General features: G+C 40.7%; 1 pseudogene; it reads right to left on the bottom strand.

The window, feature by feature from the left end:
- Positions 1-5,775: 5,775 nt before the first annotated feature.
- On the bottom strand, positions 5,776-5,908 carry LOC122790221 (annotated as a pseudogene).
- Between the last annotated feature and the right edge of the window lie 6,846 nt (positions 5,909-12,754).

The raw sequence follows: 12,754 nt of genomic DNA, 5'->3' as shown, positions 1-12,754 counted from the left end.
ATGTAAAACATTTTGAACACTTAATCTTAAAATTTAGTACCATAAACACATAGTTAAAATTGAAACTTTTATCAAAATCTGTAAAAATTATTATATATTGAGACAGATAAGACTGTGTGTATTTGACATCTGAAGATCTTGGGAAAAATGAAAAGGCAGTGTGGAATAAAAGCATGAATGTGTGTATTGTGCCTACATGAATAAAGCTTACCCATACCTCTCAACCTGGAAACATCAAAAATCTGGACAAGGCCCATGAAAAATAGGTACACATCTGTACGCTGATTAACATCAAATTTGCATGCATAATTATGTAACCTCGCCCACTCCAGTGGAATTGTGGGATACCAACTTTCAAATGCAAACTGATGAACAGACAACCAAAATATGGCACCAGAGTCCCCCTGCAGCCATTCCAGTGTCCCATTACCTGTCTATTTCACCCCATTTACCATAAACACTAATGTGTGCATACTGCTTTACTTATACAATGATTATTTGGATTTTATTTTTACACTTTACAGCACAATGCACAAACACTAATAGACATCTGCTAAACAAAGCAATACTGTCCCACAATGAAAATAGACTTGGCATTAAAACTTTTCTGCCCTTGAAACTCACATTCATTGAAACAGCATTGAAACCCACACCACATTCAAAGAAAATGCACCTGGCCAGTGGTGGATAAAGATTACCTTTGGGCTGTTTTCAAATCATTGGCCCCTTGCACACAAAACAAGAAACATACATGTGTTCTTTGATACACCTTCCTAACTTTATTAAATTATATTCCTTGTATAATACAGCACACTTGTTAGACAGAGCACGTTTTAAATTTATTGTTTGAACATTTTTCCAGTAGGCAATGAAATAAAATGCATGAACCAATAAAGACAAAACTGCCCAATTCAGACCATTTCCATCATAAAAGTCTACGTCCACACCCACACAATATATGTACATATATATATATATATATATATATATATATATATATATATATATATATATATATATATGGGTCTACTTCATTTCACCTAACTTCCAATTCACTGACTCCCATTTGACTGAGACCAAATGACTGAAATTTCATTTGACTGACACTTCATTTCACTGACAGGTCATTTGACTGACAAGTATTATTAGCAAGAAAATGGAATATGCCCCTTCCCCACTGTAGTGCAACCCTGGAGTTAGAATATATAGTTGGGGGGGTGTGGGGGGTGAAGCCCCCCACTTACTTTTCTTTTACTAAGCAATATTATATCAAAACTTAACAATATCATATGAAATGAAGTGGGGGGCTGCGCCCCCCACACCCCCCAATGTTGCGGGCTGTGCCCCCCACACCCCCCAACTATATATTCTAACTCCAGGGTCGCACTACAGTTGGGAAGGGGGCATATTCCATGTTCTTGCTAATAATACTTGTCAGTCAAATGAACTGTCAGTGAAATGAAGTGTCAGTCAAATGAAATTTCAGTGAAATGGGGTCAGTGAAATGAAAGTCAGTGAATTGGAAGTTAGGTGAAATGAAGTAGACCCATATATATATATATATATATATATATATATATATATATATATATATATATATAATCTATATATATATATATATAAAATGACTGTAGTGTAAGTCATAGGCATTCCATTTCAGTTTTTTTGGGCGGGGACACAAACATTTTGGAAAGTTGCTAGAATAAAATGTTGTGTTACCATGACGCATTTCACTGCCAAGTCTTGAATCCAGGACCCTGTGCACTACTGCCAGAGCAACATACCACTATGCCAAATCAGCAGTTTCCTGAAAGATAGGAAGACTGAAACTTAAATGGCTATCATTTAGTGAATTCAGTTCTCACTTCTCACCATAGCTCTCAACCTCTTAGCATAGAAAAACTGGACAAAGCCAATAATGGGGAAATATAGCCCCAAATAGGGACAAATTCAAATACTGATCTTATAAACTTAGAAAATTGCTAGAATAAAAGGTTTTTGTGTTACCATTTATTTTCTGAAGAATATGAAGTCAGATATTCAAATGCCTGTCATTATTTAGTGAATTCATTCCGTGAGTGATTTGCACAAAAATCCTTAAAACCACAGATTTTATGCGGAACAGATAAAAAATATGAGGCATAAACTCACAAGTGGTGGTGGCCAGGGACTTTAGGCTCTTTTTACCCTGTACCCAAGATACTGGGTTTGACCCTGAGTACCTCTAGCCACCAGGTGTATTAAATTGTGGCATTCACACACACACACACACACACACACACACACACACACACACACACACACACACACACACACCTCTTCTTCACTCAGACTAAAATAGGTTTCCTACTTCAACTGCCCAGCAAGTACATCTGTTCTCACTGAGATCCATAACGGTGCTTGCAATCCATAACAACAGAACGGTGCTCGCTCACAATCCATTTGAATAAAACCAACAGAATGGTGCTCGCAAGTGCAACTGCCAGCCAAAGATAGAGCCATTTGAATATGGTTCCTGCTCATGTACAAACCAGAAATGTGTGCACTGAGCCCTTGAGCTCAATTCTGACAGGCTGGTAACCCTGACAGAGCTGACTTCATCACGCACGTGATGACGTCAGCTCAAAAAAACAGGGAAAAAAAGTTTAAAAATAAAAAAGATGGGAAAAAGTCAGAAATGAATGGGTGCCACTCAGGAATTGTGGTACCCCATTATTTGGACCCCAAAACTTGGTAAAAACTGAGTAATTTGGTATAGTTAGGAGGTATGAGCTGAAATAGAGGTTTTAACAACAGTTTCAGTGGTTTTCTCCTTCCAAATTGCCTTTTTTCATTTTTTACCAAAGTAAATGGGCCATCACACTCAACATTCACAGCACACATGCCTAAACAATGAAAACATCATCCTTATAATGTACAGCAGGTTGGCAAAGCTTAACTGCAGTGAATTAGGCTATAGAATGGCTGCTCAGGACAAAAGGTGACTCAAAGCAATGGTAGTAACATCAAAATACAGGCATAAGATCCACAGATAGAGCTCTAGCAATGAAGCATAACAACTGGGTTTGAGTTCAGATCCACAACCATTACTGCTGCATGTGATTTCTCTACCCAGAAACATACCATACTGGGTCTTCTGAACATGGCACCTTTGTCATGATACCATACTGGGTCTTCTGAACATGGCACCTTTGTCATGATACCATACTGGGTCTTCTGAACATGGCACATTTGTCATGATACCATACTGGGTCTTTTGAACATGTCACCTTTGTCATGATACCACAATAGGTCTTCTGAACATGACACCTTTGTCATGATACCATACTGGGTCTTCTGAACATGGCACCTTTGTCACGATACCATGCTGGGTCTTTTGAACATGGCACCTTTGTCATGATAACACACTGGGTCTTCTGAACATGGCACCTTTGTCATGATACCATACTGGGTCTTCTGAACATGGCACCTTTGTCATGATTCTCTAGCAGCTTCAGGAGTCATTAATTCAACCAGTTAATTTGGCTAAGAGAGTTAATTATCAGTAGCGCCACAAGTATCAATCACAAAATAAACTACAAAGGCTTCAAAGAGACCCATGTAAAATTAAAGAACAGCTTCACATCACTAAAATGAATAAAAAGCATAAGAATGCATGATGTGTAAGAGAGCTCACACACGCACACGCACACACACAGACACATGCATGCATGCACACACACACACACGCGCGCATACACACACACACACACACACACACACACACACACACACACACACACACACACACACACACACACACACACACACACACACACACACACACTGAGGTCACCATATCTGGTATTGTTTAATAATAACAGTGAATTTATTTAACTTTATTATTTGCAGAGAAAAGCACCAGTGTGGAAACACAGCCATCACAGTTCAAAATATTCACAGGTAAAATAGGCAGCAAACAGTAGTCAACAGGTAAAAATAAATCCAAATCTGGAAACACAGCAGTCACAATTTAAACTATCCAAAGGTAAAGTAGGCAGCAAACAACAGGCAGCATGTAAAATAAATCCAAGTTTAATGCATATACAAACTGGTAAGTATATTCGCTATTAGAATGAATTAAATATGTTTGTGCATTATCTAAACAAAAGTAATTAAGATTTAACATTCAGTTTAGTTAGCGCAGTTTTTTGATATAACTGTTTCTAGAGAGGTTAACACAGCTCTGACTAAGGTTTATGAAAAAGCTTTATCTTGTAATTCTCTCATTGGTTCAGAGTTAATTACCAGGCATGTAGTCCATGACACCATTGAGGAACTCATCTCAGATTCCCATTTCCACAGAAGCACTGTCTGGTTAAGTGATGTGCTTAATGTCATACGGTAGGCAAATGAAGGTGGAAAGATTCAAACCCTGTACCCTTGGCTTGGGAAACAGCTTGTTAACAAGAGATAACAGCCAGATATGATGAATATCAGCAATTGCCATGCTGAAGACATTTAAGACAATATTCCCTCCAGTCAGTCCTGTAAGTTGAAAAGCATTCATTCTACTCCTAATGGCTATTGCTTATTAAAAACAATCTAAACACAAGGGAAAAAAGTTAATGTTTTTGAAGAACGTGGTCATTATGCTATAGCCTCTGGTCACTACATCCAATCTTAACTCCGATATTGCAGGGCCAACTCCCCAAAGTTTTCACTGAAAGCTTTGTCATTGTGCAATAGCCTATGGTTACTACATTGAACCCTGATCCCAATATTGCAGGATCTCTGCCAGAAGGCAGAACTTCTGAAAGTTTTCACTGAGGACTTTATCAGTATGCAATAGCCTGTGGTCAGTACATCCCATTCTGACCTGGCTATTGTAAGACATCTGCCACAAGGCCCAACTCCTGGAAGTTCTTACTGAGATCTTTGTCATAGTACAATGTAAACAAGTTTAACATGAAGAACCTTGCTGTACATTAATGTCAAATGCACGCCTGCCCTGTGCTGGAAGGTGTCTGTGATATCCTACCTTAGAAGTAGTCCTAACACTCTTATGATCACTTACTAAACTGGCCACTATTCCTTCTCTTGACCAACAAATGACACTGTACATGTCAGTTTCTTAATTTCCATAGCTTCCTGATTTCTGTATTCAGTAAGTGAAAGAAAACCTTTTCTACTTTGTGCCTCCTCGTTAATTGCTCTGTACCAGCTGTAAACTGATTGTTCTCTGTAATAACTGACCTGAGGGTGGTAGAGTCACTGTAGTAGAATGTATGCCTAAATCTCCCCTCACTTTGCTCTCCAGTTCTACCCAGTTGCCATCTTCCTTCAAGTGTAGGTATGTGTCATGTGCTATTACATTTGTATTTGTTATGAAACTATATAGAAGAATGAAAATCCCTTGGTAGTATGTTGTATTTGTATTGATTTCATTCAAGTTAGATAAGCTGTATGTATCTTGAGGGTGTGACCTTTAACAAATATGTATGTAACATAAATTGCTGATGTTTAGGTACCTATCTCTTCTGATGTACTGGTTAATCCAATGAATGTTTACTAAGTGATGGTGTTATATTGGTCATAGGTTGTTACTAGGCTAATGATTACTAGGGCCCTTCCAAGCCTAGCTGTACAGCCCAAACCATTTGGGTCTTGAGTATCATGGCACAAGCATTCATAAACATTCTCATCATCTCTCTACTCTTACAATTCCTCCAAACATTTAGCATCATTCCCAACAACTTTGGTTATCCCACTTTCTAATGCTCTGACTTACTATGAGGTAAATTATGCAGATGATTTTCCCAGATTTTGGAAAATCATAAGTTCCACCCCAACCAAAGTGCAATGGAAAAGGCTCACCCTGGGGAAAACACTTTCTTGATGATGGTATTCTCCCTACCAGTTGAAGTACCTGTGGTCCTTCCTCCATCCCTAGGAATAAGTATTAACCTTATTGCCTCAAAGTAATATTACCATTTAGTAGTTTTTCTCTTTTCTTTCTCTTCAAAGTCTGTGATCATTTCATCCAGTCCTGACCCTCATATTGCAGGAGCTCTGCCACAAGACCCAACTCCCAAATATTTTCACTGAGAATGTTGTCATTGTGCAATAGCCTATGGTCACTACATTGAACCCTGACCCTGATCTTGTAGGATCTCTGTCAGAAGGCCTAATGTCTGAAAGTCTTCACTGAGGACTTTGTCACTGTGCAATAGCCTATGGTCATTACATTGAACCCTGACCCTGATCTTGCAGGATCTCTGTCAGAAGGCCTAATGTCTGAAAGTTTTCACTGAGAACTTTGTCACTGTGCAATAGCCTATGGTCACTACATTGAACCCTGACCCCGATCTTGCAGGATCTCTGTCAGAAGGCCTAATGTCCGAAAGTTTTCACTGAGGACTTTGTCACTGTGCAATAGCCTATGGACACTGCACTGAACCCTCGCTCCGATATTGCAGGATCTCTGCCAGAAGGCTAACTTCTGAAAGTTTTCACTGAGGACTTTGTCACTGTGCAATTGCCTATGGTCACTACATTGAACCCTGACTACAATATTGCAGGATCTCTACCAGAAGGCCTAAAGTCTGAAAGTTTTCACTGAGGACATTGTCACTGTGTAATGTATGTAAGTTTAACATGAAGAGCCTTGCTGTGTATTACCTCTAACTAGTCAAAAACATGCGTGCCCCATGCTGGAAAGTTATTGTGATAACCCCTCTAGTAGTAATCCTTCTATTCTAAGGATCACTTACTAAGTTGCCCACTGTCACTTGTCTTAACCAACAGATGTCACTGTATATGCCAGTTACCTAGTCTTCTTAGCTTCCTGATTTCTGCATTCAGTAAATGAAAGAAAACCTGTTCGATTTTGTGCTAACTTGTTAACTGCATTGTGCTGGCTATAAACTGTAATAAGTGACCTGAGGGTGGGAACCTTGCTACACTCTGCTTTACTTTGCTCCCCTGCCCTACTCCCAATTCCCAGCCACCACCTCTTACTCATAGGTTCATAGGTTCATAGGTTCATAGGTAGGTACTAGGCTATTGGCCCTAGGGCCTATATAAGCCTAGCCAAAAAAGGTACCCTGGCTTTCACCACCCAAGAAAATTATTTTCCTGCACCCCTGTTGAGTGGAGCCACAGAAGTGATCCGGGGTGAATTTCCTATTTCCCATCCAATCATCAATATTTTTTCTTGAAGAGTGCTAATGAGCAGCTTTGTTTGATATAACTAGGTTGTTTGTTCCAAAGTATGGGAGTCTCTGGGACTGGAATCTATTCCTCCACCATGTTCTGTTTATTGTGGTGACACTGTTTAGGTCCCTAGAGCATGTAGCTTGGAGGGATTGGGATTTCTTTAAGTGGAGCATGTCCAACAGCTCTGGGTTTGACATACCTTTGTATGTTAGGCAGAGATTGCCTCTGAGTAGGCGATATGCAACGGAGTAAAGCTGGAGTTTTTTGAGACGGTCCATGTAGGGCATCTGTTTCAGACCGGTAATCCTCTTTGTGAGGTATTTCTGTGGCCTTTCCAGTTGTTGTAGATGTCTTGTGAGGTACATAACAAAAGGAGCGTTGTACTCTATAAATGGTCTAATGAGTGATGAGTAGAAGGGAACAATTACCTCTTTTTTCCTGGATGAGAAACCTTTTGTGATGAGGTGTGACACATAGAAGGATTTCCTGACTACTGTGGCAATGTGGTTATCAAAGGAGAGACTACTGTCCACCTGTGTCCCAAGGTCTCTTATCATACATTCAGTGTTAAGTAGACTATCACCCATGTGGTAGTTCATGGGTACAGAGGTTTTACCAAAAGGGATGACAATGCACTTTTTGGCATTGAGCTTGAGGCCATGGCTTTGACACCAGGCATCTGTCTCAGTGAGGCCCTTTTTTAGGATGTCCACATCATTAGGAGTTTCGATTATGGCTCCTATTTTGCAGTCATCTGTGAACTTCAATAGCCAAAGACCTTCTGTGTTAGTCTGCACTTCAGAGAAGTAGATACCAAACAGGAGAGGACCCAAGACTGAACCCTGTGGTACTCCACTTGTCACTGGTCTGTAGTCAGATTTGGAGTCTGCTACTTTCACAGTGTGGGTTCTGTCAGTGAGCTAGTTGGCAACCCATCTTGTGACATAGGGATTTATACCTAGTTTAGTGAGTCTATCTATTATTCCAGAGTGGGGGATGGTGTTGAAAGCTTTGGCGAGATCTAGATAGGCTGTATGAACCACCTTACCTTCGCCTACGGCTTTGGTGACTGCTTCAAAGAAGTCTATCAGGTTTAGGAGACATGATCTGCCTTTTACAAACCTGAACTGTGTGGGGTCCAGAGTTTGGAGATTACCAATGTCTTTGTTTATAAGTTCCATGATGATACGTTCCATGGCCTTACAGACCAGACTCATCAGGCTAATGGGGCAGTAGTTCACAGGGTCCGTGGTGGATCCCCCTTTGTGGAGTGGGATAACCGTCACTGTGTGCTATTTAGTGGGAACAAAGTCTGAGGTGAGACTATGATTGAACATGGTACTTAGGTGGGGTGCCAGTTCGTTCTGTAGTTCGTGTAGAATGCAGCCTGGCATGTTGTCAGGTCCCATGGATGCTGTGTTCTTGGCTTTGATTTGAGTTGGAATGTAGTTAATCAGACCACTATACTTCCTACATTCACATTTCACTTGTGACACTCATTCCCTAACCCTCCCAAACAACCTTACTACCATCGTACAAGCACTCTTGTTTGTATTGTCCTATTTCCTAATTTCCAGCTAACATTTAGCATCATTCCCAGCAACCTTTCTTCCTCCCATACTGCTTTGCATTATATCCATTCATAAGCAGAGTCCTCCCCAACAGTATCTACCTAATAGTCTACATTTCCATTTTTACCTTCCCCTAATAACTCTCACTACTTCCTATCTTAACTACATTGTCATACTCTATCCTCTCAAACCCCTCTTTTTCTCACATTTCAGAAACATACGAGAAGTTACCAGGACAATCTAACTCTTATTTCTTCATTTAAAAGAATTTCTTTCTACCAGATTTTAGACTCCACTATCACTAAATATTCTACAGCCCTGAAACTTCTTGCTTCCTTCTTGATTCGTACTTCCCCACTACCCGGCATCAATAAAGTACAGAACCTTCTAGTTAATCATACTACTCCTCAGCTTATCCTCTATTTTATCTCCTCCTACTGGGCCATCTCTCATTCTAACATGACTCAATAGTAGCTCTCAACATCTCTCCAACTCTGTTCCAACCACCTATCCATACTTCCTCCCTAAACTATCCATGCATTGCACCATACCTGTTTAATTACACCCCTCACTTGTACCCCTAATATAGACTGATTAACTACATTCCAACTCAAATCAAAATAAAATTATGTGGTAAAATACTCTACAAAAACAAGAATCAATAATTCCACAAAATTCTAAAGTCCTCCTTGGAGGATATCTTCACACTGATACTGGCCCCACCTATCACAGCAAAAATCAAGGCAATTCTCTTCCATACAGTACTCTAACCCACACAATGATCAACACCCAACCCCAGTAATACAGTAACAACGATCAACACCCAACCCCAGTAATACAGTACTCTAACCCACACAACAATCAACACCCAACCCCAGTAATACAGTACTCTAACCCACACAACGATCAACACCCAACCCCAGTAATACAGTACTCTAACCCACACAACAATCAACACCCAACCCCAGTAATACAGTACTCTAACCCACACAACAATCAACACCCAACCCCAGTAATACAGTACTCTAACCCACACAACAATCAACACCCAACCCCAGTAATACAGTACTCTAACCCACACAACAATCAACACCCAACCCCAGTAATACAGTACTCTAACCCACACAACAATCAACACCCAACCCCAGTAATACAGTACTCTAACCCACACAACGATCAACACCCAACCCCAGTAATACAGTACTCTAACCCACACAACGATCAACACCCAACCCCAGTAATACAGTACTCTAACCCACACAACGATCAACACCCAACCCCAGTAATACAGTACTCTAACCCACACAACAATCAACACCCAACCCCAGTAATACAGTACTCTAACCCACACAACAATCAACACCCAACCCCAGTAATACAGTACTCTAGCCCACACAACAATCAACACCCAACCCAGTAATACAGTACTCTAACCCACACAACAATCAACACCCAACCCCAGTCATACAGTACTCTAACCCACACAACAATCAACACCCAACCCCAGTAATACAGTACTCTAACCCACACAACAATCAACACCCAACCCCAGTCATACAGTACTCTAACCCACACAACAATCAACACCCAACCCCAGTAATACAGTACTCTAACCCACACAACAATCAACACCCAACCCCAGTCATACAGTACTCTAACCCACACAACAATCAACACCCAACCCCAGTAATACAGTACTCTAACCCACACAACAATCAACACCCAACCCCAGTAATACAGTACTCTAACCCACACAACAATCAACACCCAACCCCAGTAATACAGTACTCTAACCCACACAACAATCAACACCCAACCCCAGTAATACAGTACTCTAACCCACACAACAATCAACACCCAACCCCAGTCATACAGTACTCTAACCCACACAACAATCAACACCCAACCCCAGTAATACAGTACTCTAACCCACACAACAATCAACACCCAACCCCAGTAATACAGTACTCTAACCCACACAACAATCAACACCCAACCCCAGTAATACAGTACTCTAACCCACACAACAATCAACACCCAACCCCAGTAATACAGTACTCTAACCCACACAACAATCAACACCCAACCCCAGTCATACAGTACTCTAACCCACACAACAATCAACACCCAACCCCAGTAATACAGTACTCTAACCCACACAACAATCAACACCCAACCCCAGTAATACAGTACTCTAACCCACACAACAATCAACACCCAACCCCAGTAATACAGTACTCTAACCCACACAACAATCAGCACCCAACCCCAGTAATACAGTACTCTAACCCACACAACAATCAACACCCAACCCCAGTAATACAGTACTCTAACCCACACAACAATCAACACCCAACCCCAGTAATACAGTACTCTAACCCACACAACAATCAACACCCAACCCCAGTCATACAGTACTCTAACCCACACAACAATCAGCACCCAACCCCAGTAATACAGTACTCTAACCCACACAACAATCAACACCCAACCCCAGTCATACAGTACTCTAACCCACACAACGATCAACACCCAACCCCAGTAATACAGTACTCTAACCCACACAACGATCAACACCCAACCCCAGTAATACAGTACTCTAACCCACACAACGATCAACACCCAACCCCAGTAATACAGTACTCTAACCCACACAATGATCAACACCCAACCCCAGTAATACAGTACTCTAACCCACACAACGATCAACACCCAACCCCAGTAATACAGTACTCTAACCCACACAACGATCAACACCCAACCCCAGTAATACAGTACTCTAACCCACACAACGATCAACACCCAACCCCAGTAATACAGTACTCTAACCCACACAACGATCAACACCCAACCCCAGTAATACAGTACTCTAACCCACACAACGATCAACACCCAACCCCAGTAATACAGTACTCTAACCCACACAACGATCAACACCCAACCCCAGTAATACAGTACTCTAACCCACACAACGATCAACACCCAACCCCAGTAATACAGTACTCTAACCCACACAACGATCAACACCCAACCCCAGTAATACAGTACTCTAACCCACACAACGATCAACACCCAACCCCAGTAATACAGTACTCTAACCCACACAACGATCAACACCCAACCCCAGTAATACAGTACTCTAACCCACACAACGATCAACACCCAACCCCAGTAATACAGTACTCTAACCCACACAACGATCAACACCCAACCCCAGTAATACAGTACTCTAACCCACACAACAATCAACACCCAACCCCAGTAATCTAACTTTGGCCACCATAAATATTACAAGCATAAGAAATAAAATTACTGAACTTCATTCATGGATTACCCATCACAAGTCTGATTTTCTCATTTCAACTGAAACTTGGCTTAAACCCAGCATAAAAGTCATCAAAATTACACCCATCAGGTATAATATCATCCATAATGACTGTATAAGAAGGAAATGTGGTGCCATTGCTTTAATAGTTTACAATAACTCCATTTCCCCTACAATAAACTAATACCAAATTTCAAATCAGCGGCAAATATAAACGATATAAAGAAATGTGTATTACTGTCCTGTATATCCCTCTTGGTGACAATACAGCTACACTGGAAGATATCCTAAATTGGATCTCCATAACAACTCCACAAGAAAAAAATACTAGTAGGTGATGTCAGTATCAGTTGGTTGGACATAATCTCTATCTCCCCTTTACATAGCATGAATGCATATGGTTTCACAAAAATTATTAATTGCCCCAGACATTATAGCAAGATATCAAATTCCTTATTAGACTGCATCTTAGTATCAGACCCTAGCAAATTCATCACCATAGGTACAATGTCAGACTCTGTCAGTGAACATCTTCAAATTTATGTAACCAGACATTTATTTATTTGCAGTTGGTTTACCAGGATAGTCCACTGGGCCAAAAATAACCCATTTTCAATGGAGTCCTTGGGGAGAAAAGCTCCAAATACAAGCAAGGTTACAG

The sequence above is a fragment of the Protopterus annectens genome, chromosome 15.part0, assembly GCF_019279795.1.
Source record: "Protopterus annectens isolate FY-2018-M chromosome 15.part0, PAN1.0, whole genome shotgun sequence".
Taxonomy (NCBI): domain Eukaryota; kingdom Metazoa; phylum Chordata; order Ceratodontiformes; family Protopteridae; genus Protopterus; species Protopterus annectens.
The sequence above is the reverse complement of the archived record's forward strand: the minus strand, read 5'-3'. Positions and strand labels throughout refer to the sequence as shown.